Source organism: Artemia sp. Qi Xiang Cuo, chromosome 14 (assembly GCF_049724085.1).
Source record: "Artemia sp. Qi Xiang Cuo chromosome 14, ASM4972408v1, whole genome shotgun sequence".
NCBI lineage: Eukaryota > Metazoa > Arthropoda > Branchiopoda > Anostraca > Artemiidae > Artemia > Artemia sp. Qi Xiang Cuo.
Window position 1 is genome coordinate 25,120,856 of NC_142807.1, and position 14,658 is coordinate 25,135,513.

Consider the following 14,658-nt stretch of genomic DNA (forward strand, 5'->3'; position numbering starts at 1 on the left):
TGTGTGTGTTCTTTTGTGTGTGTTTTAGTTTTGTTTTTGTGTTTGTGTTTGTGTGTGTTTTTGTTAGTTTTTGTGCGTGTGTGTTTTTTAGTTTTTGTGCGTGTGTGTGTTTGTTTTTTTTGTGTTCTATTGTAAGTTTTTTTTTTGTTTGTTTGTGTGTTATTTTTTTTGTGTGTGCAATTTTTTGCGTGTGTATTTTATTTTTATTGTGTGTGTGTGTGTGAGTTTTGTGTGTGTGTGTGTGTGTGTGTTTTGTGTGTGTGTGTGTGTGTGTGTGTGTGTGTGTGTGTGTGTGTAAGTTTTTGTGTGCATGTAAGTTTTTGTGTGCATGTAAGTTTTCGTGTGCATGTGTAAGTTTTTTTTGTGTGTGTGTGTGTGTAAGTTTTTGTGTGTGTGTAACTTTTTGGGTGAGTGTGTAAGTTTTTGTGTGTGTGTGTGTTTGTGTTTGAGTTTTGTGTTTTTTTTTGTGTGTGTGTGTGTGTGTGTGTTTGTGTGTGTGTGTTTGTTTGTGTTTGTGTGTTTGTGTGTGTGTGTGTTTGTATGTTTGTGTGTGTTTGTTTGTGTGTAAGTTTTTGTGTGCATGTAAGTTTTTGTGTGCATGTAAGTTTTCGTGTGCATGTGTAAGTTTTTGTGTGTGTGTGTGTGTGTAAGTTTTTGTGTGAGTGTAAGTTTTTGAATGTGTGTGTGTAAGTTTTCGTGTGTGTGTGTGTAATTTTTAATGTGTGGGTGGGTTAGTTTTTGTGTGTGTGTGTTTGTAAGTTTTAGTGTGTGTGTGTAAGTTTTCGTGTGTGTGTGTAAGTTTTTGTGTGTGAGTGTAAGATTTTGTGTGTGTGTAAGTTTTTGTGTGAATTTAAGATTTTTTGTGAAAGTTATTTTTCGTGTGCTTGTGTTAGTATTTTGTGTGTATGTGTGTGTGTGTGTGTGTGTGTGTGTGTGTGTGTGTGTGTGCATTAGTTTTCATGTGTGTGTGTTATTTTTTTTGTGTGTTTGTAAGTTTTTGTGTGTGTGTGTAAGTTTTTGTGTGTGTGTCATTTTTTGTGTACATATAAGTTTTTGTTTGCATGTAATTTTTTTAGTGTGGATGTAAGTTTTTGAGTGTGGGTGTAAGTTTTTGTGTGTGTGTGTGTGTGTGTAAGTTTTTGTGTGTCTAAGCTTTTGTGTGTGTAAGTTTTGACGTGTGTGTGTGTGTAAGTTTTCGTGTGTGTGTGTGTGTGTGTGTGTGTAAGTTTTTGTGTGAATAAAACTAGCTCATAAAATAAAAAAATAGAAAACCACTCATCTCAATAATAGGTTTCAGTCAACACACACCTATGAAAGGCTAATAAATCCAGCCCAGAAAAGTCAAAAATAGCAAACTACATAACCCAAATCATAGGTTTCTGAAAGGACACACCTATGAAAGGCTAAGAAATCTAGCTCAGAAAAGACAAAAATAGCAAACAAGTCATCCCAATTCATATGTTTCAGACAACAAACACCAAAGAAAGACTAAGAAATCTAGATCAGAAAAGTCAAAAGTAGCAATCCATCCATCCCAAATCATATCTTTCAGACAACAAACACCGATGAAAGACTAAGAAATCTATCTTAGAAAAGCACGAAATAGTAATTTACATATCCCAAATCATAGGTTTCAGACAACATTCAACTATGAACGTCTAAGAAAACTAGCTCAGAAAAGTCAAAAATAGCAAACTAGTCATCCCAAACTATAGGTTTCAGACAACAAACACCTATGAAAGGCTAAGAAATCAATCTCAGAAAAGTCAAAAGTAGCAATCCAACCATCCCAAATCATAGGTTTCAGACAACACACACCTATGAAAGACTAAGAAATCCACCTCAGAAAAGCCCGAAATAGTAATTTACATATCCCAAATCATAAGTTTCAGACAGCATTCACCTACGAAATACTAAGAAACCTTAGCTTAGAAAAGTCTGAAATAGCCAAGTACTCATCCCAAACTCGAAGTTTCAGACAACAAACACCTATGAGTGACTAAGAATACTATATCTGAAAAGTCCAAAAAGCAAACTATATCTCCCTAATCATAATTTTCTGAAAGAACACACCTATGAAAGGCTAAGAAATCTAGCTCAGAAAAGTCAAAAATAGCAAATTAACCATCCCAAATCATAGGTTTCAGTCAACACACACCTACGAATGGCTAAGAAATCCTGCTCAGAAAAGTCAAAAAATAGCAACCCACTCACCCCAAATCATAGGTTTCAGACAACAAAAACCTATGAAAGACTAAAAAATCCGGTTATGAAAGGTCAAAAATAGCAAATTACATATCCCAAATCATATGTTTCAGACAACACTCACCTATGAACGGCTAAGAAAGATAGCTCAGAAAAATCAAAAATACCAAACTAGTCATCCCAAACTATAGGTTTCAGACAACAAACACCTATGAAAGTCTAAGAAATCCAGCTAAGAAAAGTCAAAAGTAGCAATCAACACATCCCAAATCATAGGTTTCAGACAACAAACACCTAGGAAAGACTAAGAAATCCAGCTCAGACAAGTCAAAAATAGCAAACTACATATCCCAAATCATAGGTTTCAGTCAACACAAACCAACGAAAGACTAAGAAACCTAGTTCAGAAAAGTCAAAATAGCAAACTACTCATCCCAAACTATTGGTTTCAGACAACATTCACTTACGAAATACTAGAAAAACTTAGCTCAGAAAAGCCTTAAATAGCAAACTACACATCCCAAATCAAACTGTTCTGACAACACATACCTATGAAAGACTAAGAAACCTAGCTAAGAAAAGTCGAAAATAGCAAATTACACATCTCAAATAATAGGCTTCAGACACCACACGCCTATGAAAGACTAAGAAATCCAACTCTGAAAACCCCGAAATAGTAATTTACATATCCCAAACTATAGGTTTCAGACAGCATTCACCTACAAAATACTAAGAAAGCTTAGCTCAGAAAAGTCTGAAATAGCCAACTACTCATCCCAAACTCACAGTTTCAGACAACAAACACCTATGAGTGACTAAGAATCCTAGCTCTGAAAAGTCCAAAAAGCAAACTACACCTCCCAAATCATAGGCTTCAGTCAACACACACCTACGAATGACTAAGAAATCCTGCTCATAAATTTAAAAAATAGAAAATTAACCCTCCCAAATCACAGGGTTCAGTCAACACTCACCTATGAATGTCTAAGAAACCCAGTTCAGAAATGTCAGAAAATAGCAACAAACACATCCTTAATAATCGGTATCGGACACCACACACCTACGAAAGACTAAGAAATCAGGTTATGAAAAGTCGGAAATAACAAATTACATATCCCAAATCATAGGTTTCAGACAACACTCACCTATGAACGGCTAAGAAACCTAGCTCAGAAAAGTCAAAAACAGCAAACTAGTCATCCCAAACTATAGCTTTCAGACAACAAACACCTATGAAAGGCTAAGAAATCCAGCTCAGAAAAGTCAAGAGTAGCAATCCACCCATCCCAAATCATAGGTTTCAGACAACACACACCTATGAAAGACTAAGAAATCCAGCTCAGAAAAGTCAAAAATAGCAAACTACATATCCCAAATCATCGGTTTCAGTCAACATACACCAATGAAAGACTAAGAAACCTAGCTCAGAAAAGTCAAAAATAGCAAACTACACATCCCAAACTATTGGTTTCAGACAACATTCACCTAGGAAATACTATGAAACCTTAGCTCAGAAAAGCCTGAAGTAGCAAACTACACATCCCAAATCATAGGTTTCAGACAACACACATCAACGAAAGACGGGTGCACGGGGGGGGGGCGCGCCCCGGGCGGCCCGGGGGGGGTCCGGCGGGACATTTGGGGACCGGGGGGCCTTTGGGGCACAGGGAGGGCCTTTGGGGGTCCGGAGGGACATTTGGGGGCCGGGGGAGGGCCTTTGGGGGTCCGTTGGTCCTTTGGGAGCTCGATGGGCCTTTGGGGGGCCCGGGGGTGTCCTTGGGGGGTCTGGGTGGGCCTTTGGGGGCGCCGGTGGTCCTTTGGGAGCTTGGGGGGCCTTTGTGGCACAGGGAGGGCCTTTGGGTGCCTGGGGGACATTTGGGGACGGGTGGTGGGCCTTTGGGACCCGTTGGTCCTTTGGGTGCTCGATGGGCCTTTGGGGGGGGGCCCCGGGGATGTCCTTTGAGGGTCTGAGGCGGGCGTTTGGGGGGCTGGGGCTCTATGGGACCTTGGGAGACCATTGGGGCCGGTGTAGGGCCGTTGGGACCCCGTTGGTCCTTTGGGAGCTCGATGGTCCTTTGGGGGGCCCGGGGATGGCCTTTGGGGGTCTGGGTGGGCCTTTGGGGGCGCCGGTGGCTCTTTGGGAGCCCGGGGGACCATTGAGGACCGGGGGAGGGCCTCTGTGGTCCGGGGGCCCTTTGGGGGTCCGGGGGCCCTTTGAGGACCAGAGGAGGGCCTTTGAGGGTCTGAGAAGGGCGTTTGGGGGGCTGGGGCTCTTTGGGAGCTTGGGGGACCTTTGAGTACCGGGGGCTTCCTTCGGGGTGGGGGTGGGGGTTTGTAACCATTTGGGGTGGGGGTAGGGGACCTCATAACACTGTTCAAATGGAAATTGTGTATTATAACGACCACAGAGTTTCACCCTCAAATTCTCTTCTAAAACCTTTCTTAAAATCTTCTTTCAAATGGCTCAAACTGTTTCGCCAAAATAATCCCATAAAATAGATAAAACAGTTTCACCCAAATAATCCCTAAACGTAATTTCAGCGTGTTCCTTTTGTTTGGCATCTCTGCGCTAACGCATTTCAAATTTCTAGGAAACCCTTTCCTACGTTAATCTCTTCATCTCATAAATTTTCCTAGCTAAACTATTAGGGTTTCGTTAGAATATCAATTTATCTCTCCGACTTAAAGCTCCGTGAAGCCGTATTTAAAAATAGAATTTCTATCTCTTTAGACTCCCGCATAATTCCAAGATAACATGTGATGTCAATTATGATTCCTGACACTAAAGATCAATGAAGCCCTATTTAAAAATAGAATATTAATTTTCTCTCTGTCCTAAAGAATGTTTATCCCTCAGACCTAAGATTAAAGAAGCCTTAATGTTTCTTAATTCTCCCCTTCGTGAATCAATAATGTCCTCTAGCGATTATGTAAAATCAATTTCTCATGTGAAGATAGCAAAAACTAACACAATACATCAATTTATCATAAGTCAAAAAGTCTTCAGGCCGAAGAATAAATAAGCCTTAATGTTTTATCATTCCCACCGTCGTGACTCAACAATTTCCCGTAGCGATTATCTAAATCAAGTTCACAGGTGCTCTGCTTGTGAATCAATAAAATTCCCCCATCGATTATGTAAATCACCCCTCATGTCATTCGCACGTGACCAAACAACAACAACAACAGATCGATTGACCTTGACACACCCACATTAGACTCGATCGATAATCCTTGAATAAATTATGTCGCGTAATACCCACGCACGTGAATCAATAATTCCCCCATCGATTATGTAAAACACCCCTCATGTCATTAGCACGTGACCAAACAACAACAACAACAGATCGATTGACCTTGACACACACCCATTAGACTCGATCGATAATCCTTGAATAAATTATGTCCCGTCAGCATTAAACTAAATTGTAGATGGCAGCAGGGGTGGGTGACACGAGTCAATAAGGCCATTCTACTTATATATATATATATATATATATATATATATATATATATATATATATATATAAGGTCACTGGACGAGAAAAACCCTTGGGTAAACCTACTACTGCTATAAATCAAATGTACAAGAGATCCATCACAATAAACTCATGTTCGGGATTGAGGGACAATATATGGCTAAAACATTTCGCCCGCTTAAAACATGAATTTGATAAGGTTGATTTCACTCCTGGAATTACTAGTAGTGTGCACATATTTTGTAGACTATAAAAGCCTTAATTTATTCTTCTAAGTAAGTGTTTTTGAAACTAGTTTTTTTAAATGGGTAGGTGCTTAAAAAAAAAACTTTTTCACATGCTGAGCAATAGTCTGCGTTGCGCAGGTACTGATGTCCTGATTTACTGCCTTCAGCCGAGAGTGCACTGCGTGGTTGGGAGCGAATCATCCGATGCTGCTGAGCAATGGTCTGCGTTGCGCAGGTACTGATGTCCTGATTTACTGCCTTCATCCGAGAGTGCAACGCGTGGTTGGGAGCGAATAATCCGAAGCTTCCCGTGTTTTCCCCCCAGATTTCTCGAGGTACCCATTTAGAGCTGGGAAGACTCTGAGCTGACACAGTCAAACCATTGACCCTAAACCAAAGGGCCAGTGACACCAGGACTCGAACCCCTGTCCTCAGGACAGGTGCTTTACTATTAAATAAATGCTGCTAAAGTTTTGTAAATTATGCTCTCTAGTAATTAACTGAGAGATGTTGGATATCAACTGTGGCGCTGCGGCGATATTTTACGACTGGAACTAAATTATGCTAGTCGAAATACACGTATAAAATTGGGCTTAACTTCTTTTAAATTAACAAAAAATAGGATTGTATTGCCGCAGCCAAGCTTTAAAATCGCTTAAAAAATCTTACTTACTAACAATACTTTAACTTTGTTAAAGTATTGCTTACTAACAATACTTTAAATGGATAAAATTGCCGAGGATCTGGAAGATGCAGCTAGACGGCATAATAGTAAAATATTGTACTGGCACGTTAACAAATTTAGAGGTAGTAGTCAATCCGGACTTGGCCCAGTTAAAGATAGGAATGGGGTCACAATTAGCGATAAGGAAAAAAACTAAAGAGAGATGGGCCGAACATTTTGAGAATTTGCTAAACCGAGATAGATGTTGCAGGAAAAAATATAGGGGAAGATGAAAGAGTTTGTGATACCTTGGATGTGAAGCAAGATTTGTTTTGTGAGGAGGAATTAGTAACAGTAATAAAAGGATTAAAGAATAATAAGGCTCCAGGTGCTGATAGGGTGGTAAATGAGTTTCTTAAATATGGTGGGTCTGAGGTTAGAAATAAGTTACTGAAGATTATGAATTTGATTTTCGAAAAAAGGGAAGTACCTAACGATTTTAGGAAAACCTTAATTAAGCCACTTTATAAGAAAGGTGATAAAAGTGAATGTGGTAATTATCGAGGCATTTGTCTGGTCTCTTTAGGTAGTAAATGACTTAGTAATATGATACTTCTTAGACTGAGAGATGCAGCAGACAAGGATTTAAGAGGAGAACGGTGCGTTCTTGGATGGAGTAGAAGGTGTGTCAACCAAATGTCCCTACATTAATTAATAATTAAGAATTGCAACATTTGTTCATCACCCATGTCCTTCAGTATTATGGAACCTGTTCAGGCATGCGAGGCTATTGACAAAAGAGCTTTAGTAAAGGTTTTATTCATGTATAGTACTCCAGACATACACATTTAAGCGATAAGTGCTATGTACGAGAATAACACTGCTGCGGTTAAGGTAGGCAATGTGGTTAGCAGCTGGTTTTGTATTAAATCTGGAGTTAATCAGGGTTGTGTTCTATCTCCCTTTGTATGGCTTATTTTGATGGAATTAGACTTAAGGAGCAGAGGAAAGGCAATGGGAGACGACATAATCAGATGGAGAGGAAAAAGCTTTCTGGAGTGGCATTATGCTAATGATTTAAGCATCCTAGATGAAAGCTTGACCAAAATGAATGAAGTTTTAGAAGTTGTGCAAGTTCAGGGTTCTAGAATAGCTTTAAAAATTAATGTTAATAATAAAAAGTCAATAAGGCTAGGAATTAGTGAAGATGAAAAGGTGACATCGGACACTGAAAAGATTGATCAGGTGGGCAGCTTCACTTACCCTGGTAGTATTATTAGTAAAGATGGTGGGAGCAGTGAAAATGGTCAATATAGAATAGCCAAGGCTCAGGGTGTTTTTTCACAGTTTAAAAAAGTCTGGAAGAATAGGAAGACAAGTCTGCAAACCAAGATTAGAATATTAGAAGCTACAGTGATGACAGTGGTCAAATACGGCTCTGAAGCATGGACGTTCCGAAAAGCGGATGAAAATTTGCTAGATGTTTTCCAGAGAAATTGCTTAAGGATTGTTCTGGGTACCAGGCTGACTGACCGTTTTTCCAACGATAGGCTGTACGAAAAATTTGGTTCAATCCCGCTTTCTAGGGATATAATGAAAGAAAGGTTGAGATGGCTAGGGCACATTGTGCGGATAAAGGATGACAGATTGCCGAAGATTGTCCTTTTCGGCCAACCATCTACGGCTAAACAGAAAGCAGGTCGTCCCCGTGTGGGGTTGCAGGACGTCATAAAGAGAGATTTAAAGGAAATGGAAACTTACTGGGAGGATGTAAAAAGGAGGCTTTGAATTGACTCGGATGGAGGAGAAGCGTCCGTGACTGTGTTGACCTTAGGCGGCTTGTTGCTGCGGTGGTTGTTAGTAGTAGTAGTAGTAATACTTTAACTTTGAAAAATTTACAATAAGAAGATAAAGAAAAAGATGATTAATTATACTGGCTAAAAGATTACTTTCCAGAAACAAATAGCCGACATAATCCTTTATCATTTTAAGAATGTTACGTCCTAAAAATAAAATACACAGAACTTGCTTATAGATTCGTCCGAAACAGCAGATAAAGCGAATCATAGGAAGAATTTAAGAAATAGGGAAAAAACGTTAACGATGACCAAAATTTGAGATTTCTCAAGACCAATCTCCACGTAGGTGCCTATGTCTCCATTCTAAAATAAAATAGTTATTCAGAATAATCGTTTGTTACAAATTTTCGATTTTTGATCCTTGAAACGCTTAAAAAATTTGCCTCGAAAACTTGCGTCATATTCATGCATTTCATTGCCCTGAAGACTTCCTTGCTCATCACAAATCTTTCATTCTTTTAGTTATTGCTGTTGTTCTTTATTTTTGCTGTTTATAGTCTTACTAATGTTTCATTTCTAGTCCTTCAAGAAAATATTTAATTCGAAGTCATTCCTAAATAGAAAATCGTGGAAACAATTAAAATTGTGGTCTATGGCTTATTATTGAAAGGTTTGGCTCTTTGAAAAGAGTTTTGATAAGGGTCACGATTCAAAAGCCTATTTTACAAGTCATGTCAGCAAACAGTCGGGAATTCGAACGTAAATATATATATCTAGTCCAGGAAAATCAATCGTTATTATAAACTATTCTAGTATTGCATCTATGGGGGTTACCTCGTTTTTCTGAGGGTAATTGGGTAGATGCGGGTAACGCCATAATTCTTAAATTTTCCCCATATAACACAATACTTTTGGAATCTGCAAGAAAAAAGGACTATTTTTCGTCCTGCCACATACTCAGGAATTTTCATTAAAGGAAGGAACCTTAAAAATCTGCATTCATTAGAGAAAGGAGAGCCTGGAATTATATGATATGGTGTTACAAGCACCAAAAACCAGATGAATTATACAAAAACTGTAGAAAGATATGGAAAAAACAACGGTGGGATCTATTCGTTTTTTGATAAGGGGTTGCAGGAACGGGAGGGGGGGGGGTCAGTATAGCAATGCCATGTTTTTTTTCGACCTCTTGGCTTTTTTTCTACGAATGAAAAAAACCGGATATGACAAAACTCCTATGATTTTATTACTATCATTTTTTAGTAATTTATGCAAAAATAATGATTTAGCTAAAACTCATCAAGGAATCAGTGGAATTAAAAGAGCGAATCAGCCATATTGGGAGGGAGGGGGAGGGGTATATCTGAGTTTTGCCTGGCTGGTACAGAGCAGTGGCGTCAATTCTCATAATTTTAACCGGGTGATAGAGTGTATTTCCAATATCTAGGGTATGGCAAATTTGTTGCTTTTCAATTTTTTTTTCCAATGTGAAATGCCGAAAAAAGGAATTTTCCAAATCAAGGAGCAGCGTAAAAACCTAGGAAGAGGGCGCATTCCCCCTGTCCTTTCAACTAACGCCGATGTTACAGAAACGAAGAAACATTAATTTTCATTTACTTGGGGAAATCCGATTCCTCTAACAAAGTTCCTGTGTTTTTATCTTAGTAAAAACCGATACATAAATGCAAGGTTTTTTCTTTAATGTTAATCTTTTTCTAAATCAAACAATGAACTTGGAAAAACATCTCTTTAATTTATTTTAATACACGACCTTTAGCCCAAATAATTCTACCTGCGTTGTTGACTGGGAAAAACTGCCAACAAAATGGACTTTTCAATCCAGTTTCTAATGCAACAATCTTCATGAAAATGTTTAACTTATCTATATTTATTGATGTGAAACGGAACTGGGTACTAAGTCCGATGTTTCAGTAAGCAACGCGCATCCTAATTTACGAAATTCATCTAGTTAGGAGCAGAAAATTATACAACAAACATTTCAACATTAATGTCACGTACTCAACGCAACAATTGGTTTTTAGAACTCAGAAGAGAAGATGGATATCTCATTTTGACTCTGCATCATGTCTGAGACAATACACCTTTCAGAATAAATAATCAATTAAATCTGCTCCAGCTTTCGGTTTCTTTTCTGAATTGGTTAAAGTTCTTTAACCTTACTAAAACCAGCAGTGATAGTAGAATACTTCATATACGAAGCTTATCTGAACACAGAAAAAGAACATTCTGAACCAGGTTCTTTGTTTTCTTCTCCCTCTTTTCTCAAAGAAGGAGATATCTCTACCCTGCTATAATAAGAATAAAGCCAGGGTTCCCAATTAGAGCAGAAAACACATTTTTGAAGTTTTCGTTGAAAAAGAAGAGGAAAAGATGCCCCCTCCCTCAAGACAAGGCCGTATCCAAGAAAGTTTGGGGTTTAACCCCCCCCCCCAATGTTTGTCCAGCTCGTAAAAACGTAACAAAAATGCATGCAAACAAATCTTTTATTTGTTTTTTTGTAGTTTTTTTAGTAACACCCCCCCCCCCCACACACACACACAAAAAATCCCTCCCCCTGAACAAGAATCTTGGAAACGGCCTTCCGCCTAGGGTTTGAAAAATACATTATTTTTTTGGGTATCTTTATTAACAAAATAAGTTGAAGAAAAATCATTGCCTCCCCCTACACTTTTATAATTTGGCGCCATGCCTAAAAGGTTTATATATAGATATGTTGATTATAGACAAAGGAACTGAAGCCATTTACCGTACATCATTAATGCAGAATTGAACCTTTTACAAAATGGGAAGGAGTGACTTTTCGCCAGCCCAGTCAGTTAGCGAGATAGGGGAATATAACTTTCAAGATTGCATCTATAGCCAGAACTGGGACTCGAGGAGCAGTTTTCAAGCTTCAATCTTCGCCCCCTTTAGAACTGAAAGTTTTTAAGCTAGGTGGGTGACACTTTAAGGAATGGACCCAAAGCCCAGGGTAAAATATTCTATACAAAAAGGGCTTAAAAACACGGGCAAAAAATCACTTAAACAAGATATTCTATTGGTGTATTATATGCTAAATAAATTAATTTGAATTTGAATTTTATTCTATTGGTGTCGACCATGCAAAATTTTGAAAACTGATGTGCCTAAATTCACAGACTAAAAGAAGAAGATTAAAAAAAGAAAAATGAGACAGAAACAGAAATTTTGAAACAGAGCTTGGAAATACTTTAATTACACAAAAATAATAGTTTTGACTGTAGATTCGTCCTTGAACTCTAACAAACAATACAACTTTTTGAGCAAGCAAATACCGCGCTTCATGATTTAACCCCAGATTTATGTTTTACACCATGAATCTGAGAGAAACTTTATTATTAACAAAGCACAACTAAAAACGAATTTTCACAGATGAAAAATTCTTCATATGGAAAATCGTAGAGAAATAATGACGTATAAATTCAAGCTTAGGAGAGGAGTAGAAACTAAAAAAAGACCACAAGATATCGTTTTATTTAATATCTAGCGAAAGAACGAAAGTGAGAACAAAATGAGTAGAGGAGGAGCTAACATAAGCAGGGGCGTCCTGAGGCTCATTTTGTTGGGGGGGGGGAATCTTTTTAAATTTTACCGAATTGCTACCGATTTATGCCTAATTTTCTGCAGAAATCAAGAATTTTGCTAAATTTCGGCCGATTTTGCAAAATTTCTGGCAAATATAAAAAAGTTGAGGGGGGGCGCCAGTCCCTCCCCCCTCGGGACGCCTCTGAATCTAAATATTAGTCATTTAACGTTTAAAAAAAAATGTCTGCATGCAACATAAAAAACACTTTCAGTTAATTCAGTTTGGTTTTTATAAGACTTAATCAGTACACCCACAGCACACTCATATTCAAACTAACAGAACAGGAGATATACTCAACAAATGGGAATTTCTTTGCCTCTAAGAATAATCCTGTTCAGGAGACGCACAATTAGCACAAACAAGGCCCTCCAAAATGGTACTCCCCTTTCTGCCCAGGGATTCATTCGACCATAACAATTAGGTTCACTTTATCAAATTTACTTTAACAAAGTGTTCATTTATTTAGTGGAAGGTAGAATCAGTCTTTATTATGAGCAGTGAAGATAAACAAATAAAAGAATTTTTAAAAATAGCAATAGGAATCTGGACTTTATATCTTAAATTTGCTTCGTAATTATTTTTTTAATTTGTCTTAAATGGACAGAGTGCTGACCTCCGTCTCAAATTCTCTGGTAGAACTTCCTACACCTAGGTACATGTGCCATCAACCGAGAAACCAGACCGAACAGCTGGCGTAAAGGGCACAATCAACATTACTTCTCTCGCGTTCCTATCTTGCTGGCTTTCCCAGGAAGTAACCTTATTATTTCTGTTTTATAATTTGGCGTATCAGCTTGCTAATTGCTAAGATTCTTCTTCTTCTTCTTAAAAAAGTGTCATCCTCTAGTCGTTTATTTAAATACTAAGGGAAAGCACGAAATCGTAAATGTAAGAAAGAAGTCAGTCAAGGCTTTCCTTAAGGGGCGAAAGGGTTTTCAAATAGATGTTATTTAAATTCCTACTTTAGGGTTGTATAAGAACTATATCCAGTGAAAGGAAAACCCTATTCTTTCAATATCAATCTCAATTTCAATATCAATTCTTTCAATTTCAAAATCAATATCTTCTTAAACGTTAAAGTTTTTTAACGAGCTCATATTTAATATTTAGATATGTAAAGAAAAAAAATTGACAAAATAAAACATATTGTATTGTATAAAAGATATTGTATAAAAGATATAGTATTTCTAAATGTGTAGTTTGCGCCTTGGAACAATTTTTCCTTCGAACTGAAGGAATTTATAGGGCAAAACAAATTACATGTCTGAACAGAATGCATCCTTCACTGAAGAGTTTCACCCAATGTAAATGGAAATCCTGCTGATGACATTCTGCAGGATGTTCAAGTGTTTCCACAGTCTAAGCCTTAGCAAGAATAAAAGGTAGATAGATGTGTGTTTTTGATGTCAAAGAACTGGTTACTAGGTAAGAACGGCTTCCAAAATCCGTACGTAATTTTCTACGCTAAGTGGTCACGTGAAGGTACGTGACGTATATGTTTAACCTTTCATATTTGAACAAGTCCTTTTTCACTAGGCTAATTTGAAAATCCATAAAGCCATCAGAGCCATCGTCTAAAATCATCATAATCATCATAAGAAACCTATTGAAAATTAAATCGTGGAATTGGTTGAAGATCAAGCTCTAATTAAGCGTAAAAGGTTTTCTAGGAAAACTTAATTTATTTTTAAAATCCATTAGTTGCACACCCAGAAATTACGACTACTACCATGTTGACCTTTATATAACGTAGCATAAACTTGCGTAACGTAAAATTCTATATTTAGCTCAAGTCTACTAGGCATTGCCTACGTTACTGTCAAAAATTTCCTCCGCGCCATTAAATAACGTAACATTCAACCCAAATACGGATTCTACTAGATTGAGAACGGGATGTCACTAAATTAAAAAGGTGCCTCAAAGATCTGGCAAAACAAAATGTCCCTCTAGCTGCCTGACCTTTAAACACGTAGAGTACAGATGTCATACCTTGTTGTGTTAAAAATTAAAGGGTGTTCAGATCAAGCGATAAATCACCACGAAACTGCGTAAAACGATAAAACTGGAAACTTGAGACTAAATACTGCTGGTTTTCTCCCAGTCCTTTGAGCTCTGTTCCCCGCATGGAAAAATGTTTATATTTCTGTATATTTTATTATGAGTCTAGGTTTTTTTTATTTTTATTTTTTCAATCATTGTATTTTATTACGTTCTAATTAAGTTACAATGTTATAATAGAAAGCAATGATGATTTCCTAGTCCTTTGGGAGATCATTTCCCTCCATATACATTCATTATTGACAAAGAATGGCTATTATTGACTTTTTTTTATTAATTTTATTCCTGTTCGCTTTTGTTCTTTATTTTTGGTTGTGTTTTGTTTGTAGCATGAAAATGCCGAATGTACTCGGTATGTAGTACTGACATGAAAAAATAAAAGCGCGTAATTTTGCGGCGTAACACATTTTTGTAACCCTTGGGTGCAGCCTGGTAATTTTTCGATTTTATTTAAAGAAACCTAAACTTAGATAGGAGTAAACCTAAAAGTCACTCCCAGAAGGGAGCCCATTTGGAGTCACTCTCAATGGGCAAGTAGCAAACCTGGTTGGAAAGGAGCTCAAAATGTGTCAGAACAATATAACGTTTCCATTCAAAACAG

The 14,658-nt window shown here is 37.6% G+C and overlaps 1 protein-coding gene across 3 annotated transcripts in view; it reads right to left on the bottom strand.

Annotated features, from left to right (window-relative positions):
- The window catches only part of LOC148944301 (uncharacterized), a 149,441-nt gene that overhangs the window by 59,312 nt on the left and 75,471 nt on the right, over nucleotides 1–14,658 (bottom strand). The gene's annotated exons all lie outside the window — the stretch shown is intronic.